The sequence below is a fragment of the Lissotriton vulgaris genome, chromosome 11 (assembly GCF_964263255.1).
Source record: "Lissotriton vulgaris chromosome 11, aLisVul1.2, whole genome shotgun sequence".
Lineage (NCBI taxonomy): Eukaryota > Metazoa > Chordata > Amphibia > Caudata > Salamandridae > Lissotriton > Lissotriton vulgaris.
Window position 1 is genome coordinate 217,916,262 of NC_141699.1, and position 20,730 is coordinate 217,936,991.

At 43.9% G+C, this 20,730-nt stretch overlaps 1 protein-coding gene across 1 annotated transcript in view; it reads right to left on the reverse strand.

Moving 5' to 3' along the window:
• The window catches only part of LOC147679548 (LHFPL tetraspan subfamily member 7 protein-like), a 156,126-nt gene that overhangs the window by 59,289 nt on the left and 76,107 nt on the right, over positions 1 to 20,730 (reverse strand). The gene's annotated exons all lie outside the window — the stretch shown is intronic.

The following is a 20,730-nucleotide window of genomic DNA, read 5'->3' on the forward strand; positions in this document are numbered from 1 at the left end:
ATTGCAATAATCAAACATAACATTGCTTAACATCAAGAATCATGGTACAGTATTTTGAGACATGGTCCAACAATTGGAGAACGTAATCAGTGTCTAGACTGTCAATGTACCTCCAACTCACCGACACCAACAGAATTTCTTCCAACATCCCACAGGATCAACTTCCCCAAATTTTGGTCAATTTGTTCTATCAGCCTTTACTCTCATAAACCACCCTCTCCGTCAGCATACACCAATCCACATCCGCTGTTTTTGTGGGCATCATTCCAACGAGCATGTACCTTGCAAGGTAAATGGGTATGTACCTATCTGGCTGAGCACCCAACTGTACGTGAAACTGGTCTTCTGACTTTTATTTTGGCACTGGTGTCACTCTCTTCTAGCATGTGTGCAGAGGTCTAGCCTTGTCAATGCAAGGTCCAGGACCTGTACTGTGGCCTGGAGGGGCACACCAAGCATGTCCTCATAGTAGGCCACAATCCATGCCACAGGAGTATCACATAAAGCAGTGGTGACAGTGTATTGTGTTTTGTGAATTTTGTAGTGTAGCCAGATCTTTTTTCCCAGCATCAGTGACAGTGCAGTATACTGACCACTCTTGTATAAAGCTCCACAGTTAATTGAACACAGAGCCTTGTGCTGACATTCAGTGTATGTGTGTGCAATGCGTGTGTGTTGCGTGGGTAGTAGTAAGAATGTGTGTGTGTTCGAGTAAGTGGGATTCATTTTGGATACCATTGATTTAGCTTGTCATAAGATGAAGAATGAGGACAGCTTCGCCCAGACAGTGGAAGTGTATTGCCTGCATTCCTGTAGCTGAAGAGTGGAGACCCAGACTCTGAAGTGTGGAGGATGGAAACAGAGCAACCGTAATAAGTTAAATGAGGTCCTTGTTAGCAAAGGACTGATAATTGGCTCTTTTTGACCACTGCCATTTGGGGGATGGCAGTATGAGGTGAGTAGTAGAACCATAGTTACATGTTCAAGACGGTAAACAGTCAAAATATCGAATTTTTAATTTCGACTTATACTTATATCGAGTTGCTAATATCGATGGGACAGAATATCGATGTCCAGAATATCGATGGCCAGAATATCGACCCTAAGGTAAGTAATATCGAAATTACTTATATCGATAGCATATATATCGATGTAAGTAATTTCGATTTACTAATATGTGTTAGAAATTTTAGTTAAGTATTTAAATTAATTGTTATAATATGTGTTTAATATGTTTTTATAAATAAAAAATATATAAAAGTAAATAATATGTTTTACTACCAGAGCGGGTTGTGGGTTTTTAGGGGAATAGGGTGGGAAGTAATTTATTTGTAATTAAATAATTATTTTTTAATGATTAATTTAATTTGCAATTAAATATTAATTGGCAATGAATTATTTTAATTAATTAATTGATTAATTAATTGATAATTTATGTATATTTTTAAGTACATTATAGGTTTTACTACTGGAGCGGGTTGTGGGTTTATAGGGGAATAGGGTGGGAAGTAATTTATTTGTAATTAAATAATTATTTTTTAATGATTAATTTATTTTGCAATTAAATATTAATTGGCAATGAATTATTTTGATTGATTAATTGATTAATTAATTGATAATTTATGTATATTTTTAACTAAATTATATGTTTTACTACTGGAGCAGGTTGTGGGTTTATATGGGAATAGGGTGGGAAGTAATTTAATTGTAATATTAATTAATTTTGGGTAAAGGAGTATTTTTTGGGTTCAGGGTCAGTTTTCAGTTTTTGGGTAAAGGGGGATTTTTAGGGTTCAGGGTCAGTTTTCAGTTTTTGGGTAAAGGGGTATTTTTAGGATTCAGGGGCAGTTTTCAGTTTTTGGGTAAAGGGGTATTTTTAGGGTTCAGGGTCAGTTTTCAGTTTTTGGGTAAAGGGGTATTTTTTGGGTTCAGGGTCAGTTTTCAGTTTTTGGGTAAAGGGGTATTTTTAGGGTTCAGGGTCAGTTTTTAGTTTTTGGGTAAAGGGGTATTTTTAGGGTTCAGGGTCAGTTTTCAGTTTTAGGTAAAGGGTTATTTTTAGGGTTCAGGGTCAGTTTTCAGTTTTTGGGTAAAGGGGTATTTTTAGGGTTCAGGGTCAGTTTTCAGTTTTTGGGTAAAGGGGTATTTTTTGGGTTCAGGGTCAGTTTTCAGTTCTTGGGTAAAGGGGTATTTTTTGGGTTCAGGGTCAGTTTTCAGTTTTTGGGTAAAGGGGGATTTTTAGGGTTCAGGGTCAGTTTTAGGTTTTTGGGTAAAGGGGTTAGTTTTCCCTACTGTTGCACCCACTGGAGTGGGAATAGTAATTATTGTTAAGTAAGTATATATTATATATTATATATTATTTTTAAATATTATTTTTTTAATTAAATATGTATTATTATTTTTTTTTACCATTATTGCATATATTTAAATATGTTTAAGTAATTAATAAGTATTATTTACAGTATTTTTTATGTTATTTTAAATCCAAAAAAAATCGATATATTTGACAACAATATTTTTAACATCGATATTATTTTTTCGATATTTTGGTACTTACCATGTTGTACATAGGGCGTCGATATTTTTGCTATCGATATAATTACGCCGATATTTGTGTAGGTCGAAATTCTGTCTGTCGAAATTCTGTCATAGATCCGTTCAAGACGAGGAAGCTTCTAGCTAGGGCTTTCTCTTTTACCTGTCTGTGATTACTGCTTCAGGAAGGTGATGGCAGCCAGGTGCAGAGAGTTAGCACTTCATTGTGGCCATGTTTTGGATACTTCTTTCTGAAGTTGACTCTATTTCTACCATCACTTTGCACAAAGACTGTGTCTGGAAAGTAGCCTAAATATGACACCCATAAGGAACCAACCCAAACTGATACTAAAATCTTAGATAGTGAATCGAAAATCCCTGCCTAGAAAATGAGTTTAAAGCGGGGTCCAAACAACCCCTTCTTATTCCACCTCCATGCTATCCATGACCAAGGAAGGTCATGCTCCACAGAGCACTCAAATCTCTGCTGTGTGGCTAGGGCTGGTCTCTGCCTCATGCCCTTCTCCCAGAGGTGAAGGAACATCATCTGAAGTCTGCACTTTCTTCTGGAAGAGCTGAGCATTTACGTAGTGCCAAGAAGCCTGAGTGTATGCTAAGGGATGGTAGGAGAGTGCCCGGCACTGCAGAAGAAGGTACTCTCCAGGAAGTGACGCGCAGCCTGGAATGCAGGATCAATGTGTGTCATGAGGGGTCCGCCCTACACAGTTGCTCTTGTGAACTGCGCTGATAACTTACAAACACATGCGCACTGTGTCAGCAAGCAGCCACTGTAAATCCACAAGCTCGCGCTGACACTGGAGAGGAACCACGCATCCCCTGAAGTGGAACCTGATTTGCCTTGGAGGCCACGATTGCTAAAGACACATAACAGCTGACGAAGCAGCCCGGAGGCTGAAGCTGCCTTTCCTGTCCACCTGTCTGTACTCGGCCAAGAGTACAGCACCTCAAAACATGTTGTGGCTCTACTTTTAAGGTGTGCATTTGTAATGTAATGTGTTGTAATGCGGATTTATAAAGCGCACTATCACCCCACGGGCATCCTGGCGCTGAGGTATACGGGTACTTCCCTGAATGCCCAAGTTTACCAATCAGAGGACTGTCCTACACTACATCCGAGGGAATAGCCACGTTTTGAGCAGTTGCGCAAGTCCTACTGTGTTAATGTCATCCAGCGATTCCTATTCTGAAGGGAATCTGCCTTTGAGGTCCCTGCAGTGAGGTGGAGCTGTGAAGAGCAGAGAAGCAGCCTGAAACTTTTGTCTGACTTAATACCTGGAATAAGGACTATTAGACTGAGCTGCACATCTAACCAGTGGGGGTAAAAGTGAAGTAATCTGCAGCTGGGCACAGATCCTGCCTCTACCAGAAGCATACTGGGATTCATTTATTAGAATCAACAGAGCAGGAAAAGAGTATCAAAGGGGGGAGGTGATTGTAATCCTATACTTGCATTTCACTTGCACTATGTTGTGCTTTGTGATTAAAGTACTTTCTTTCGATGTAAAAGATAAGCATTTAGCAGGACATTACCTTAGCCAGTCTGATGGATGACTGATTAGTTCTGAGCTCTTGCCCCCTGACATCAGGGGGCAGATTTATGAGAAAGTGACGCATCTGTAGAGATGCATCACTTTTCCTGCGCCACCCTGAGAATCCCTTGCGCCACCATGGATGTGCCGTATTTGCAGTACGGCGCACCATGGCGCAAGGATTGACAGATGCGTCAGATATTCTGACACATCTGTTGGGGCAAAAGTCACACATTTCTGGAGTCGTGTCGCAAGCACGACACAACTCCAGCAAAGCATTCTGAGGCCTATTTCCACTACACTGCGTCACTCCTTACGCCTGCTTAAGGTTTTGATGCAGTGGGGTCCTAGAAGTGAAGCAGTGAAATCTTGTAGATTTCACTGCGTCACTTATTGAGGCTTTCCCGCGTGGGAACTCCCGCCCTGCATACATTATACCTTACATAGGTATGATGTGACGCAGGGCTTTACAACGCGACTCATCTCCCAAGATACGTCACGTTGCAAATTGGCTGCATTTTGCATCATAAAAGCGACGCAACGGGCGCGCAAAAGTGTTGCAAGGGGCTTGTAAATCTGCCCCTATCTCCCTAAGAAGCCTGTGACTAGCGGGAAGATTTCCACAATTTGGCAGCCACAATAGAAAAAGGTCTATCTCTGTAGGAACTACCATTACTTTGCAAAATTCCTCGTTTTCTGAAAATACTTCTTTGCCAATTGTCTATGTACATTGGCACTCTCCATCACCTTTTAACTATAATAGTCTGGGGCCCGGGACCGAAAACAGCACCAGCACCAGGAGTAAGACACTCTGAACGCAATGGCTGATACACTCTCTGATGCTCTCCGACTCCAGGTGACTGTGTCCGATCAGCGCGACCAGGAAGCTGACTGCCCCTGCAGGAGTGCAGGACAAGGAGGGTGGTGAGGGTGGAGCTGGGGGACAGAGGTCTACAGAGGCTTGGGCTTTGCAACTTCATTTCATCTGGCAGTTCATATCGAGAAACAGGAGAAGGACCAGGTCTGTGGGGAACGCAGCTCTGGTGCAGCTTGGCGCTACTAGTGATTGCACATGGAGAGGCTCCAAGTCAGGGACTCTAAACATACCTGAGCTGTGAATCATCTGCCTTTCAGGGGGGCAAATCTGTGCCACAGACAAAGACCAAACTTTAAAGGACAATTAAGTCAGCATAGTGAAAACAGCTACCACCACGAGGTCATCACAACCTGCTCCATTCTGCTCTAGCATCCCACACAAAGGATATGCGTGGGAAACAGCTCCACCAACCACCACCTTTTAAATTGAGCAGACTATGGCTACCTTCAGCTTCAAAGATACAAAAGCAGGAAGGTAAAATCTGCACAAGTGGTAAAATGGTGAATAAAGGGGGCGGGGGCTGCAAGAGTTTGCCGCTTTAAAGTTACAATTTGAACTAAGAACCTTTTTTCACCTATATTTTTTTACTGTCAAACATGATTCCATTAGTGCCATGTAGGAACATTGGCCTTAGCTTAATAGAAGACCAATCCCCACAAAAATAATTAAATACAATCCTTAATCAGGCTATAAATTGCCTACCACCGCTGGAATTCAATTCTACTTTAGCTTGAAAGTTAGCACCTGTCCAAGGGCCCCTAAATCACCAACAAAGGAAGACTAAAAGATATTGAAATGCAGAGAGATGTAAAACTGAAAAGTGGCCACAAATATCAAATAATGAAGCTCCGTGGAAGTAGGAGCTATTCTTTTTTTTTAAGTTCAAGTTTATTGATACCAAATAGAAAATACAAAGTGAAATGCATTAAGAGAAAATATAATACAGGGAATACTGGAATAATTAATGCAAAATAATAGAAAAGCGGAATCAATAAACGATACACTCTCGTTCATGAAAAAAGGAATGAGAGAGGGAAAAAATAAAAATAAAAATGAAAGTAAACAAGAAGATCAAAGTCAATTATAACAGCAAGTGCACAAATTACATTGAATGCAAAAGAGCAAGTAAGCAGATAATCATTTAAATAAACAGTTGGTAGAATAAAAAACGGTATAGGAATAGGCAAAAAGACAACAATGAAATGTTCAAGGGGGTTTACGAACTGCATCTGGTAAGTTAAAGGGAGCAATGTGGTGACAGGAGGGAGAGAGGGGGAGGAAGTGGAGGAAAGGTAATCAGTGAGTGGAATCCAAAGGAGGTCACGCTTGATGGCAAGGGAAACAGGGGATACATAGTTGGTATCTAATAGATGATTAAAGCAAATAGCATTCCACCAGGCCGAATAAGTAAGTTTTGAGGAATCCTTCCAATTGGAAGTAATTAAGTGGAAGGCTACAGCAAGAAAAAGGTCAAACAACTTATAGTGAGAAGGGGATTGAGGTAACTCTGGAGAGAGGGAGCCGAGGAAAGCAATGGATGGAGTGAAGGGAAGTTGAAAATGGAAAATAGTGGAAATACGTGACCAAATTCTATGCCAAAAGGAGGTAACGTTAGGGCAGTGAAATAACATATGGGACAAATCAGCCGAAGAGGACGAACATGACCAACATGTCGGAGCAAAATCAGGGGAGAAAGAAGCCAATTTAGATGGAGAGAATAATAATCTTTGATAAATAAAATAAAGGGTTTGTGTGGTATTGGCAGCACGAGAGATTTTGTGAATCTTAATCCAAAGCTTATCCCATAAAGAGACAGACCACGTGACTGATAAATCTTGTTCCCAGGCCAGTTCAGTGCGAGATTTAGAGCGCTCCGAAGGTGTTAGTAAGCAGGAGTAGATACGAGAAGCAGAAGGAGAAGAATCTAAAAGTGGAGACAAAAGAGGGTAGAGTGGGGGAAAGTCAGTAGAAGCTGGAAGGGAATGAAGGAAAGAAAGAAGTGCAGGGAGGAGTAAATTATATTGCTTGTGAAAGGAGTTAGGAAGACGATAACGCGATTGCAATTCAGAGAAGGATAGGGGAACTCCATCACAAAGCAACTGCGAGATCCATTTTATGCCTTTAGAGTGCCAGGATTTCCAACAGAGGGAACGATTTTTAATGCGAAGCTGTTTATTGTGCCAAATGGATTGGTGTGATAGAGAAGCAGAGGAAGGATAAGTAGAAGGGATGAGGGGAGTAAGAATATGACAGAATGTGCAATAATAGGAAATCGCAAGAAAGAAGTGTGAGCCGAAAAGGCGAAGATTTCTGAAAAGTCAAAGGGAGAGATGAAAGACTTTTCCAAGGATAGCCAAATTGGTGGATAGGTAGGGGGATCTGTAGATATCCAACAAAGGGTTTGCCTCAGGGAAAAGGAGTGATGATAAGTTTTGAAACTTGGAAATTTCAAACCTCCTTGAGACTTGTCTTTTTTAAGAAAGGAGAGCGCGATACGAGGAGGTTTGTTCTGCCAAAGAAATTTAGACAGAAGAGAGTCCAATCATTTAAAATAATAATGAGGAATACGGACAGGAATCATAGAAAGGGAGTATAAGATAATGGGAGCAAGCATCATCTTAATCGAATCTAGTCTCCCCCACCAAGAAAGAAATAGTGGATTCCATTTAGAAATAGAATCTGAGAGTTTCTTGGAGATACAATCAAAGTTGAATTTTAAAGTGTCTGAAATGGAAGAGGAAAACCAAAGGCCTAAATATTTAATTTTGGAAGGTTGCCAGGAAAACCCAGTCTGATCAAAGTAATGCCGTAGGCAGGAGACATTAAGGGGAAGGATCTCGCACTTATCCCGATTAAGACGATATCCTGAAACTAAGGAAAAAGCTTCAACTTGACGAAGAAAAGAGGGAATAGTAGATTCAGGATTGGAACAATAAAAAAGAATATCGTCTGCGTAGACTGATAACTTGACTTGGGCAGGGCCTGGGTTGAAACCAGTAATAAGATTATCTTGTCTGATCTTGGTTAAAAAAGGCTCAAGTGCAACAATAAACAATAAGGGGGAAAGAGGGCATCCTTAACAAACCCCTCTGGAGAGGGAAAAATAATCTGAAATTTTACCATTAGCAAAAATAGAGGCTTTGGGGCCAGAATATAGGAGAGCAATGAGGGAAATTAATTTTGGGGGGAAGCCAATCCAGGATAGAGCACGGAACATAAATTCCCAGCTAATACGGTCAAAGGCCTTTTCGGCGTCAAGAGCTATGGCAGCTAAGGGGTATTGGATAGTGGAAGCTTTAATAAGGACATTAAAGAAAACTCTTGAGTTATCAGATGATAAGCGACCTTTGACAAAACCAGATTGCTCTGGGCCAATGAGTTCAGGTAAAATGGGATCAATGCGGAGGGCAAGTAGTTTGGCAAAGATTTTGTAATCCGTATTTACAAGGGAAATGGGTCTATAATTCTTGCATAGGGTAGGGTCTTTGTTGTCTTTAGGAATGAGGCAAATCATTGCTTCTTGAAAAGTACCCTGAGAAGAGCCGTCAGAGATAAAGGAATTGAAAAGAGAAAGTAAATGGGGTAGGAGTTGCTTGGAAAAATTACTATAAAATTCAATAGTAAACCCATCAGGGCCAGGGGCTTTGCCACGACGGAGTACTGAGACTGCATGAGAAATTTCTGCTAAAGTGACATTAGATTCAAGCGGGGAGAAGTCAACATGGGAAGAGGAAGGGGGGGCGAGAGAATGAAAATAAGAAGTTAAATCATCAGGAAGAGGAGGGGATTCAGGGGTATAAAGTTGCTTATAAAAAGAAACAAAATTGTTTAGAATGTCTTCATCTTTGAAGTATGAGACACCATCCGAATCAGTGATGGAGGTAATCCGGGTCCTATCTTGACGTGTTTTTAGATAGTTGGCTAAAAGTTTACCCATCTTGTTTTGACCGCCATAGTAGCGGGCACTACATTTTAAAAGATAGGAGGATGCGGCATCAGTGGAGGACTTATTAAAAGAAACTTTCGCAGAAATAAGGTCCTTAAGAGAAGAATCAGAGGGGGATTGATAGTAGGAATATTCAAATTTTTAGATTTTTGTTAAAAGGAGGGAAGATTGACGTTCGAAACCTTTCCGTTTTTTAGAGACAAAATTAATTATAAAACCTCTAGCTGTTGCTTTGAAGGAATCCCAAATCATGACAGGGGAGGAGTCAGGGGTAGAATTAGTATGGAAAAAGTCAGTAATAAAAGCACCAAACTGGTCTGTGAATTTGGAGTCAGCCAGGAGAGAGTTGTTAAATCGCCATCTGCCAGGTGAGGGGGAGAAGGGTATCAGGTCGAAGTCTACGAGGACAGGGGCATGATCGGATATGAGAATGGAGCCAATTTCAGAAGCAAGGACACATTGGGTAAGGGATTTACTAAGGAAGAGGTAATCAATACGGGATTGGGTTTTGTGAGGAGGAGAAAAATAGCTGTATTCTTGGAGATCAGGGTGACAGAGTCTCCAAATATCAGTTAGGGAATTACGACGAATAGCTGAGGTAAATTGATTATGCATTTTGGATCGAATGAAGGTAACTGGGGAATGTCTGTCAAGGAAGGGATCATGGATCTGATTACAGTCACCACCAAAAATAATATAATTATCGTTTAGGGAAACCAATTTATCTGAGATGAGGGGCCAAAAGGTATGATCAACATTAACAGGGGCGTAAACATTAAAAATAACAATAGGTACATTATCAATCTTCATTCTTAATAGTACATAACGACCATCAGTATCAATTTCAAATTGAGAATCAGTAACAGTAAATTTTTTATGAACAAGTATAACTACGCCATTCTTTTTCCCCAAAGAGGGAGAAGAAAAAGTATGGCCGACCCAAAGTCTTTTTTAGTTTAGATGACTCAGTATCATTAAGGTGGGTCTCTTGTAACATGGCAACATCAGTTTTCAATTTAGCTAAATGAGCTAATACTCGCTGTCTTTTAATTGGACTATTTAAACCTTTAACATTCCAAGATGTTACTCTGAATGATATATAGTAAAAGCATTAAAAGAGAACAGAATGCAAACAATGCAATAAAAAGTGCAACAGGAAGAGCTGTAATGGAAAGAAAATATGAGGTAAAGGAATAGGAGGAAATGGGGAAAAAGCGAGAAAGAGGGATCAAAAAAGTTGAGAAAAGAGATAAGGAAAGAAATAAAGGGAAAAAGAAAGTAAGGGGAAGTATTGAGAAAAAGGAGAGAGTAACAACAGATGAGGTAGTAGGAAAAAATGAGGAGAAGAAGAGAGAACAGAGAGAAAAAGAGAGAAAAAGAAAACAAAACAACCAGATAATAACATAAAATTGTGACATACCTACAAATGAAGGATTCAAAAGGTACAAGGGGGAAGGAGGAACCAGACGGAATGACGGTACAACCGGGATCAAACAGCACGGAGGGCCGGGAGGCATCGCAGAAAGGGAAGGGATAAACTGTGGAGAAAAATAAGTAAACAATTGTTACAAACACGACATCAGGGGAAAAACATGTGGCAGCAATAAGACTAGCAAACGCAACAAGACGAAAAGGTCAAACAGCGGGGGATAAGGAAACATAAATTCAGCCAGCAGTCAATGAGGAGGATTCCATAGGATCAGCATGATGAGCGTTGATGAAGCTGTGAAGGCGAAGAGGGTCTTCAAATGTTGTAGTCTTATTATTGTAAGTAACTTTGAATAGGCACGGGTGGAAAAGACCATAACGAGCACCCATGTCCCGAAGAGCAGGTCTTAAGTCCAAGAAGGCCTTCCTCCTGTTAGCAGTGGCCCTGGCGTAATCCTGAGCAAAGAATAAAGTAGATCCGGACCAGATAATTCGCTGAGAGGATTTCGCTGCTTAAAGAACCTTCAATAGGTCCGTGTATTCCAGGAAATACAGGATCACCCCTCTAGGCTTCTGAGAGGGGGAGGTCGAAGATGGAGGGCGACCTAATCTATGTGCTCTTTGAATGTTAAGCAGGGTGCCTTCTGGCATACGGAGGACTTTGGGGATGAAGGATTTGAAGAAACCAATGGGATCCGACCCCTCTTGTCCTTCCTCAAGGCCGTAGATACGGAGGTTGTTGCGTCTTTTACGGTTTTCAAGCTCCTCCACTTGACGCTGAAGGGTAGAGACCTGAGAATGAAGAGGGGAGATCTTGGCACAGTCATTCGCCAAGGAAGAAAGCGATTGCTCCACAGTTGTAACCCTGCCGTTGAGCTGCGACCAAGAGTCGGTGAGAACTTGGAGTTTCGCATTAGTGTCTTCCATAAAAGGGCGTAGAGCCCGGATTTCCTCCAATAATATCTCCATCGAGACAGGAGAATTTGATTTTGGAGGCGAAGGGGGGTTTTGTCCGAGGCGTTTAGTAAGAGATTTCCCAGTAGTCGCTGTAGGAGTCTCAGACGCCGCCATCTTGTCTTCCGAAAGAGAAGATAGAATAGATTGAGTCGGAAAAAACTCTGTAAAAATCTTCGAGTTTTTAATGAAGATATGCTTGGTAGGAGGTGTCGCAGTCGTAGTGCCTTTAGATCTACCCATAAATAGCAGCGAAGAAATAGAAGCCAATAAAGTGTCGGAGGTCGCGGGAGAGAACAAAATGGCCGCCGAGTGAAAGTCAGTCAGAAAAGGCACATGAAATTACTCAAAAATGAGCGCAAAACGTATCCATACCTCCAAAAGCATAAAGGAAGACGAAGGTGAAGGAAAAATCACCACAGAGTTCCAAGGGGATCATTGAGAAGGTGACACAGCTCAGCCGGGGAAAAAACAAAATGGCGGTCGCAATGCGACGATGCAGGTACGGAACTTACATAGTTCGTAAATTCAAAATGCCGCACTCCAGCGAAGCCACCAATATCAGGGTAGGAGGAGTAGATGTTCCGACGTCCTCACATCCCACAATGAGCGCTGAGCGAGTCAGGAGGGATGCCGTACACCGGGCAAACCGAGGAGCTTCACCCAGACACCGCCATTCACGCTGGGCGCCAAGCCACGCCCCAGTAGGAGCTATTCTAATACAGCAGAAACCACAAAAGCTATATTAGAAAAAGGATGCAGTGTGACTCAATTCTTTAAGCATCTGGAGGCTTTAAAAACAACACAGCTACAAAGCTAGGTATAAATCAACGAGATCATCTAGTCTTACTGCCATTGCACAAACACTGCATAACAAGCAAACCAATTTAAAACACCAACAAAGAAAGGCAAACAAAATAGAATAGCCAAGAAATCTAGAATCAGAGCTTAGAAAACCAACATGATCTATACAATTAGACACCTGATGCCTTCGGCCCACTTCTAACAATTGTTCAAAAGGCAGACTGATACACTGCTGGATAGAACATCTAAAATGTACAGCTTTCAAACTGAATCACTAAAGGCATTCGATCTATCTCCTTTCATGAAAGGGAAGGATCATGGTGTTAACACAAGAAGCACAAGTAAAATAAATGATTATCAGTACAAAGAAACAGAAAGCATAAATAGCAATTATGTACTAAGCCACTATGACATTGCTAATGAAGATTCACTAGCATCTCTAACAACGATCCAACCACTAGGCACATGGGAGAAAATTGCTTCTGATAATCTTTCAAGCTTGAACCATGACAGAAGTCTTCAATTTAGCAAAGTTGCGAAATACACTAATGCAAGAAAGACGGGTAAACCTATTAATAGCTGCTATTGACAACAAAATGAGTAAACTAAATACCCTGATACAATGGGCCCAAGACACAGTAAATGAAAGAAAAGGATCGTCTACTTGTGCTAGTCTTCTCGACAGACTTTCTAATATACCACTTATTTCAAAATCATTGGTAGAGGACCACAAAAAACAGCTGATATCAAAATACTACCACAGTGCGACCAGATTTTGGAAACAAAATCAGTCAAAATCAAGGAGACCCTTACATCAGCAGGCATCCACACAAAATGTTCTAGCCAGCAATACCTAATTGATTCACTAGTAGCAGCAACAAGCGAACTTGCTTTCACCAACAAGCCAGAAGGTAATGAACACAAATACTTTTAGAACACAGCTGTAATTTCTGCCATAAATTAGACATTTACCACTCCTGATATTGAGCACCCCAATGATAATACTAATTTCATACTATTTATTTCAAGAAAAGGACAACTAAAGAAGCTGGACACAAGATTAAGCTTTGACACACAGAATAAAGTTGATGATGACAATAGAACAATCCATACACCTAACTACCCAATCTCCTCAAAACAAAATAGCAACCAAAAGCAGGAAGTAACTATAGTTCTGATAGGTGAGATACTTACTCGACAGAAATAGGAGAGAGATCCCTTTCCACCATCAGTGAATAATTCTCCCAAAAAACTTCACAGAGTTCACAAGAAATAATCCTCATAGAATATCTTATTTTGCATTTTGAACAATGAATTTGAAAACATAATCTCAAAAGGCATGATATCCTGGCATAGCCCAATAGCAAAGTCACAAATAGCGTGACAATTTAAAAACCATGGTAACAATCTCTTACATACTTCAGCTTTGGAAGCTTTTTGAAAAAACATTTTGCTATACTATCTAAATACTACGATTTTCTAAAATTACCAATTGTACTCATTCTAGCCTATGTCACACAGACTCAATAACCTTGACTTTAACTATTTAAGATAAAAATGTGCTCTTTTCGACCCATGAGAAATAAAACAATTGTGGAAAGAGTGATGCCAGTTTGCAGGTTTGTAATAATTAAACTCTATTATATACCTTTTGCTGCAGTTCAGTAATCTCTGTTCAGCGCAGACAACTCCTACTTCAAACATTTAGAAAACATGTACTACGACCTTGCAAAGTTGCTCTTTACTATTGCTTCCAAAGCACAGATGGCTTTTTATTAATCATTTTATATGATTGATGTAATTAGTCAAAAATGTGTTGTATATTGTCGACCATACTCACACACTAAAGATGACAAAGAAACCAGTTTAGTCTTTCAGGATAGATGAATTTATACAAACACTATTTACAAAAATTTATTGACACAATACACTTTTAGTTTTTATACATATGTTGGATCTAATTGAAGATTTTATATTGCAATGACTTTAATTAACGAAGCAATAAATAAAAAGCACACAAACACCATTGCCTGTGACTGCTCGCCCTCACTACCCTAAGAGTGAAGTAGGAAAGGGTTTACTTTGTCTATTTTACAGTCCATCGTACGATGGACTGCAGTCCACCAGTGGCAAATTACTTAAGCAACTGCATTTGGTGCCTTGTAGCCCTTCCTTGTGGCCCCATGAATGGGGAATGCTGTCTGACAGGCATGAATTGTGATGTTGCAGATCCTCTACTGTTAAACAAAATGCAGGGTGAGGCTTTAGCAAGATCTATGACCGAGATTCTAACACTTAGGGCCCCATTAGGATGGCATCCTATCGGAAATCGGGACCGCCCGCCCTAAGGGCGGGGGTCCCGTACTCACCATTAGGATGTGCCCGCCACAGTGGCGTGCACATCCTGTATTTATAGTATTGTGGCGGGCGCAGCACTCTGCTCCGCCCGCCACAATACTAAAAATGCTTAGCAGCATTTACGTAATCAAAATGGCAGGCAACACGCGGTGCCTGCCGCTTTGAATATCCAAATGCAGGGGGGTACCACAGGTACCCCCCGTGTGCCACACCCCTTTGGCCTTCACTCCGGGGGCCCACAGGGGGCCCCCAGAGTGAACACTGTGAGAAGTTGGCCTGATATGCAGTGCTCACTATTCTAGTGATCACCATGCATCAGTCCAAACGACCCTTATGGTGATTGGTTGTAAGTCAACCTTAGACCAGCTATCCTAGTAGCGTGGATACGAGCAGTCTTCGGGCTAAACTCTAGAGGGCGTGTTAAGCCAGCTGTTATACCATCACATACCCCTTGAACACCAAGTGAAAAGACATCACACAAGTGTTATGAAAATAAACAGTGTATTTATTAGAATCACAACAGCCCTGTACTCTTTATGAGGACAGGGTACTAAGCACACAACTTAACTCTTAGGAAAATACTTCAAGTGCACAATCAATTACAAGTGCCCGAGGGCACGGAAAGTTTAGTGGTCTCGGGCGGACCCGATAAGGCAAGTCTGAAGCGATAGGGACTCGGGACCCTTAAATAAGGAGGCTATGCGGGCACCGAAATGCCGAAATTACCTAGCCCAAGGGCTGCGGCTGCACAAGTCTTTACAGACGTCGGGAGTCCTCGCTGACGAGCCAGGAGCCGGAAGGAAGGAGTTGCTGGCCGGCGACCAGTGGAGATAGTTCGTAGAGATCCAAGCCTGGATCAGAGATGGATGACACCTGAAAGCAGAGGGGACCAAGTTCGTAACTACTAGCCAGTAGTCAGAGGGTACCAGGAGGGCACCGGATGATCGTCACCTCGACTAGGTGAGTGGGCGACGCTAGGCTCTGCAGTCTCACGGACCAGGAGGCGTTGTCGGCGACCAGGATGGAGGTGCGAGCTGTCCCACGAAAGTTGATGCTGTCGGCGTCGCTGGGCCCAGGATTGGGGCAACAAGCCTTGGCAAATTCAGGGCCACATGGTGGGCCTAAAATGGCGTCGTGAGTGGACCAGGAGGGTCCGGGGTGCTCCTCTCTCAGAAGGGAGCAACGGCCAGTCTGGAGCAACCAGACCAGCAGCGTTGGTTGTCGGAGGTCATCAAGAAGGTCACAAGCCAGCGGCTAGTGGCCAGACAACGTGATGAGCGGCAAAAGCAGAAGGGCCCCACGCAGATTGTGGAGATGCTGGGAGGCTGCACTTCGGTGCTGGAGCTGCTCAGGGTCGGGGCTTCTCGGACCCCAAAGCACTCACCAGAGGATCCCTCGGCGGTCGTGCTGGTTTAAGAAAGCGTGCAGGTTTTGATGATGGCCGGTCCCTCGAGGTCTCGTCGCACCCACGGATCTCAGCTGAGCTGACGATGTGGGTAGAGGTCAGAGGTGCCAGGGAAGCCGGTTCTCGTTGAGCTGGGCAGTCGGATTCCTGAGGAAGGACTTGCAGCAAACCGCAGAGTTCTTAGATGGTGCCTGCGGATGCAGGGTGACTACTCCTTAGCCACAAGGGAGAAATCTTGAGAAGAGTTGAGAGTTCCTTTCGTAGAAAGTATTCTTGATTCAAAGATGATCTAATTTGGAAGGGTCCCCGCTCCTGCCTTTATCCTAAAGAAAGAGGTGGGTACGTGACTAGTCCTGCCCTAGGGGTGGGACCAGGAAGGGGGGTGGTTACACCCCTTTCCCATGCCGGACTTTCCCCAGGTCAGGGGCTGGTGTGCCCCTGGAACTGGTTCTAGCCGGCAGATGCGTAGTGAGCACCGGGGTGCCACTCCGCAGTCACCTTCCTGTAAAGCCCTGCCTACCCAGGATACACAAAACCCTGTCTGGGATGGTGCGAGCACCGCCCCGGACAGGAAACCCTTTGTCCAAGCTCTCCTCGCTGGAAGGACTCCCAGCAGCAGGAGGTCAGACTCGTGTCTGTGGTGGCAGCATCCATTTTGTGGAGCTGAGGCTTCAGCTAACTTTAACCGGGGTTCACAGTTACGTACATGTCGTGTCCCTCTAGAAGGGTGGAATGCTAACCCCATCACCAGCATTGGTGAGGGGTCAGTATCCCGGTTCGTATGACACCTTACTTGACATGTCTTGATAACGCGATACCGAAGTTATCGATATGGTACGCGTTATCATGGAACAGCCATTGGGTCTTGGTTCGCAAGCTGAAACCGGGCTCGGCTCGTGCCAGAGCCCAATTCACACGATTCCACGCACTCTGCCTTCAGGATTGTCAAGGCCTGCCATAGGAGTGACTGATAGGAATTCGGGTGTCCATTTTAGGGTTAGATATAGGTATACTTTATCTAAAGCAAAGGGGAGTACGCCACCTTGCCCCAGCTGTCGTGCAGCCAGTTGTGTCAGATTTAGATGGCCATCCAGGGGTGGCATAATACATGCTTCAGCCCCTGGTAGGCCCTGGGTACACCTATGCCCTGAGTTACAGGGTCTGATAAGGTGGCCCAGTACCAATTGGTAAATGCACCTAAGGTACACGTGTCAATTTAGTGAGAGAACAGCAAGGCTGTGGGTCTGATTAGCAGGCCCACAGCCAGAGAAGTCGTAAACCAGTGAAGCAAAAGCAAAAAATCTGGGTGATCATAGGATTGCAGACCCTACTCTCCTACAAACACCGCCTGCCTTTCTGTGGAGGCATAGCTGCCGCGGAAAGGCATTTCACACTTGCCATTGTAATATGGCTGGCGGTGTCTCATAGACACCGCCACCATATTACTCATTTTCCGCCCCGGCCGCAATGCGACCGGGGCGGAAAAGTGGCAGGCAGTGTTTCTCTCCGTTACGGTCCCCCCCCCCATTGTAATGTGGCGGGGGGGGGGGAAGGGTGGCGGGCGGTCATTTCTGTCTGGCGGATCGCCACCGCCACCATGGCGGTGGAAATCCGCCCAACATCCTAATGGAGCCCATAGAACTCTCTTTAGGCCATTACCGACATTCACGGCTTGAGTAGGAAGTTCATTCAAGCTGCTAAGTGTACATTTCCCAAACTGAGCTAGACTTGTAGCATCATGCACATAAGCACATCCTTTCTTGTAGTTCCACTGAATTTGGTTGTGAATGCCTTGGTGGCTTTAAATCAGAGTTAGTGCATGCCAGTACCATATTGTTGTTCTCATCTTGATCTGTCTCAGCATGCTGTGCAGGGGGGTTGGGACAGGGGTGGAGAGGTAACGTTGCCCCCTAAGATTGGATAGGGGTGCCTTGCTTCTAGAACCTCCCGCCCCCTTTTCAAAACTCTTACCAACAGAGAAAAAAAAGGGCTGTGGGTGATTTTGCGCTTCTCGCTGCTGGACTCTGGGACTGCATCAGTCATAGACAACTGGAAGGAGAAACCCCCTGATGCCCAAAAGGACCAAGGACTCTACCCCAGTTGACCACAGGACCAGTAGGTATCTCCAAGGGCCAGTGAGGCTGGTCCCCTTGGCCCCCCGAGGAGCAGCTGAGGGGAAATATCTGGACTTCTACGCCCAAGACCAGGAGGAAAGCTGGCACAAGGAGCTCGTGCAACAAGCTTCTTGTTGATTACAGCTCTTTTCCGTCCAGAAGACCTTTCAAACCTGTTCCTGGTGGCTAGAGCTTGAGTAAACTGAGCTCAGGATCATCAAAATTGGTCTAAGGGGTCCGAGTTATGGCTGTTTTTAGGTTGGTGACCTTTGACCTTTTCCAAATGCCAGAGCGCTTAAAGCAGCTGCCTGCCAAGATTTTACCCCCGAGCTGGACCAGGGCGAGATTTCATTTATTATTTGCTTTCAGGGGGCATGCATGATGGCTCTTCTCCATTTGAATTCCTGCACCCGGGGACCCCCATCTTCCTGTGTGCTGACTCAAAGTTGATCCAGGCCTGGAACACCAACCCCACGACCGCAGGACAGTGCAGAGATCACCTTTCCTGTGCCCGTATCTGTGGGGGCAGAGGTCACCCAATAGACGGCATCCTGCTCACATGGATGCAGGAGGGAGAAGGAAGACAGGCTAAGTCCCACACCAGCCAAGGATGAATGCTGAGAGTGAGGGAGCCAGGCTGGGCCATGAGGGCTCGTACCAGTACCCCTACTGCATAAGCCTGCCTTATGGGTGTCCCAGGTAGGTCTGTGAATACCCGCTTAAAGAAAAACAAAAAACAAAAGAAAAATGAAAGAGTCTGTCTCTGAAGCAGCAGGAGAGCCACTTATAAAATATTCACTGGTCCAGGCTGTAGTGTCCCATAATGACCTGCGGGCTGTCTTATTTGCATATGTTCTTGTTGTGTGGTGGTCCCATATATATATTTTGACGTAAATAACAAATTCTTAAGGGCCTGTGGCACTGTTTTCAGTGCCACCTATATCGAGATTTACCGATTCGGTAAATTTACTGATTCTGTATTTCACCGAATAAGTAAATTTACCCAATCGGTAAATTTATCGATTCTGTAAAATTTAAGGCCCATACATATCAAAAACGAAATACCGGTCGGTAACGGCGGAAATCGGCCGTTACCGACCGGTATTTGGTGTTCTACATTGGGCCCCTAGTTCCCTGGAGAGAAGGGAGGGAACTACCGCTACCATGGATCCTGACACCTTTAACAAGGAAAGACGGACTCACAAACAAAAACTTAGTTTTGGGAAAATAAAACCCTATCTGACCCGACCTGGCCTACGCCGTATTCTTTCGAACCCGCAGCATCTGGTGTCAGAAGTGGGATCACCATCCCCATCCATCAGTCAACCCGTGATGGAGACTCTCATTCAGCATCTCATCAAAGGCCAGGAGAAGTTGGAATGAGCCATAGAAAGGCAGATGAGGTCAGCGCAGGCAGATCACGATGTCTTTAAAAGCACCATTATAGCCCACATTGAGAGCATGCAAAAGGTTGGACAGGTCCACAGTGCCTCCCCACAAGTAGAAAGACGTTCCTCCTTACCGAATCCATCAGGAATAGCTCTCCAGAAGTACATACGAGGGGAAGATCTTGACACTTTTTTATGAATTTTGAGAGGGCGGCGCGAGCGTGTGGTGGCTCGAGGACAAATGGCCCTTCTTCTTAGCGCCACTCCTGACCGAGAAAGCACAGTTTGCATACCAGGTCGCCAACCCCACAGGGGATACCCCATATCAGAGGATCAAAAAGGTAATATTCGACCACCTAGGACTAGACCCCGAAGCCTACCTGGTGAAATTCCGGAAAGAACGAGGAATACCCAGCGAGAACCCAAAAACACTCTTCTTCTGCCTTAAAATGGCCGCTGACAAGTGGGTAAAGCCGACCTCCAGCTCAAAGGAAGAAATAATGACAAACATGTATCTGGAGCTGTTTATGGAAGCACTACCCTACGTGACCCAGAGGTGGTTGAAGCAACACTCTAGTCTCACCACTGAACAAGCCATCGAGATGGCTGCAAATTATTCAAGAGCACAACCAAGAACGATGACCTGGGACACAGAGAAGTCTCACAGAAGTGTTCTGCCTCAAAAACTTGAAAAAAAAAAAAACCTCCATCAGACCACCCTAAAACCAAAACAAGCCGAATGGAGATACCCCCTTTGAGAGGGCCACAGTGTTTTGAATGCGGCGACTGGGTCCATATAGCCCGTATGTGCCTCCAAAAGAAGCCAGCGGAGGAACCTATGGAAGTTGGGTACATCCCAAAGGCGGTGCTATACTCAGCAGAGATGGGGACATCATTCTATGTACGTGTGCAGGTGAACGGTAAAACAGTAAAAGCCCTATTACATTCTGGGTGTAAACAGTCAGTGGTTCAGAGAAACATCATCCTTCCCTCCCAGATTATTCCTGACACCTTGGTCCACATACGTTGCGTACACAGGGACATAAAACCTTACCCATTGGCACTAGTCACAATGGTACCCTTAGACAGGAGACCCTGCACACTAAGGGTAGGTTTGGTGGATTCCCTGCCTGAAGACATCATCTTGGGGGTTGACAATCCCATGTTTCTCTCCTTGTTCGAGGATAGAGTAGGGAGGGAGAAAGGAGTACAGGCAGATCCCTTTCCAGCTTTCACCTCCCCCTAACCATGGTTACTAGATCGTAGTTTCCGCTTTGCACAAAGCAATGATCCCACCTTGTTTAATGCTTGGGAAGTCGGCCATAGAAATCAAGATAACCAGTCCCCTTCTTATCCCCGGTTTTTGATCAAAAA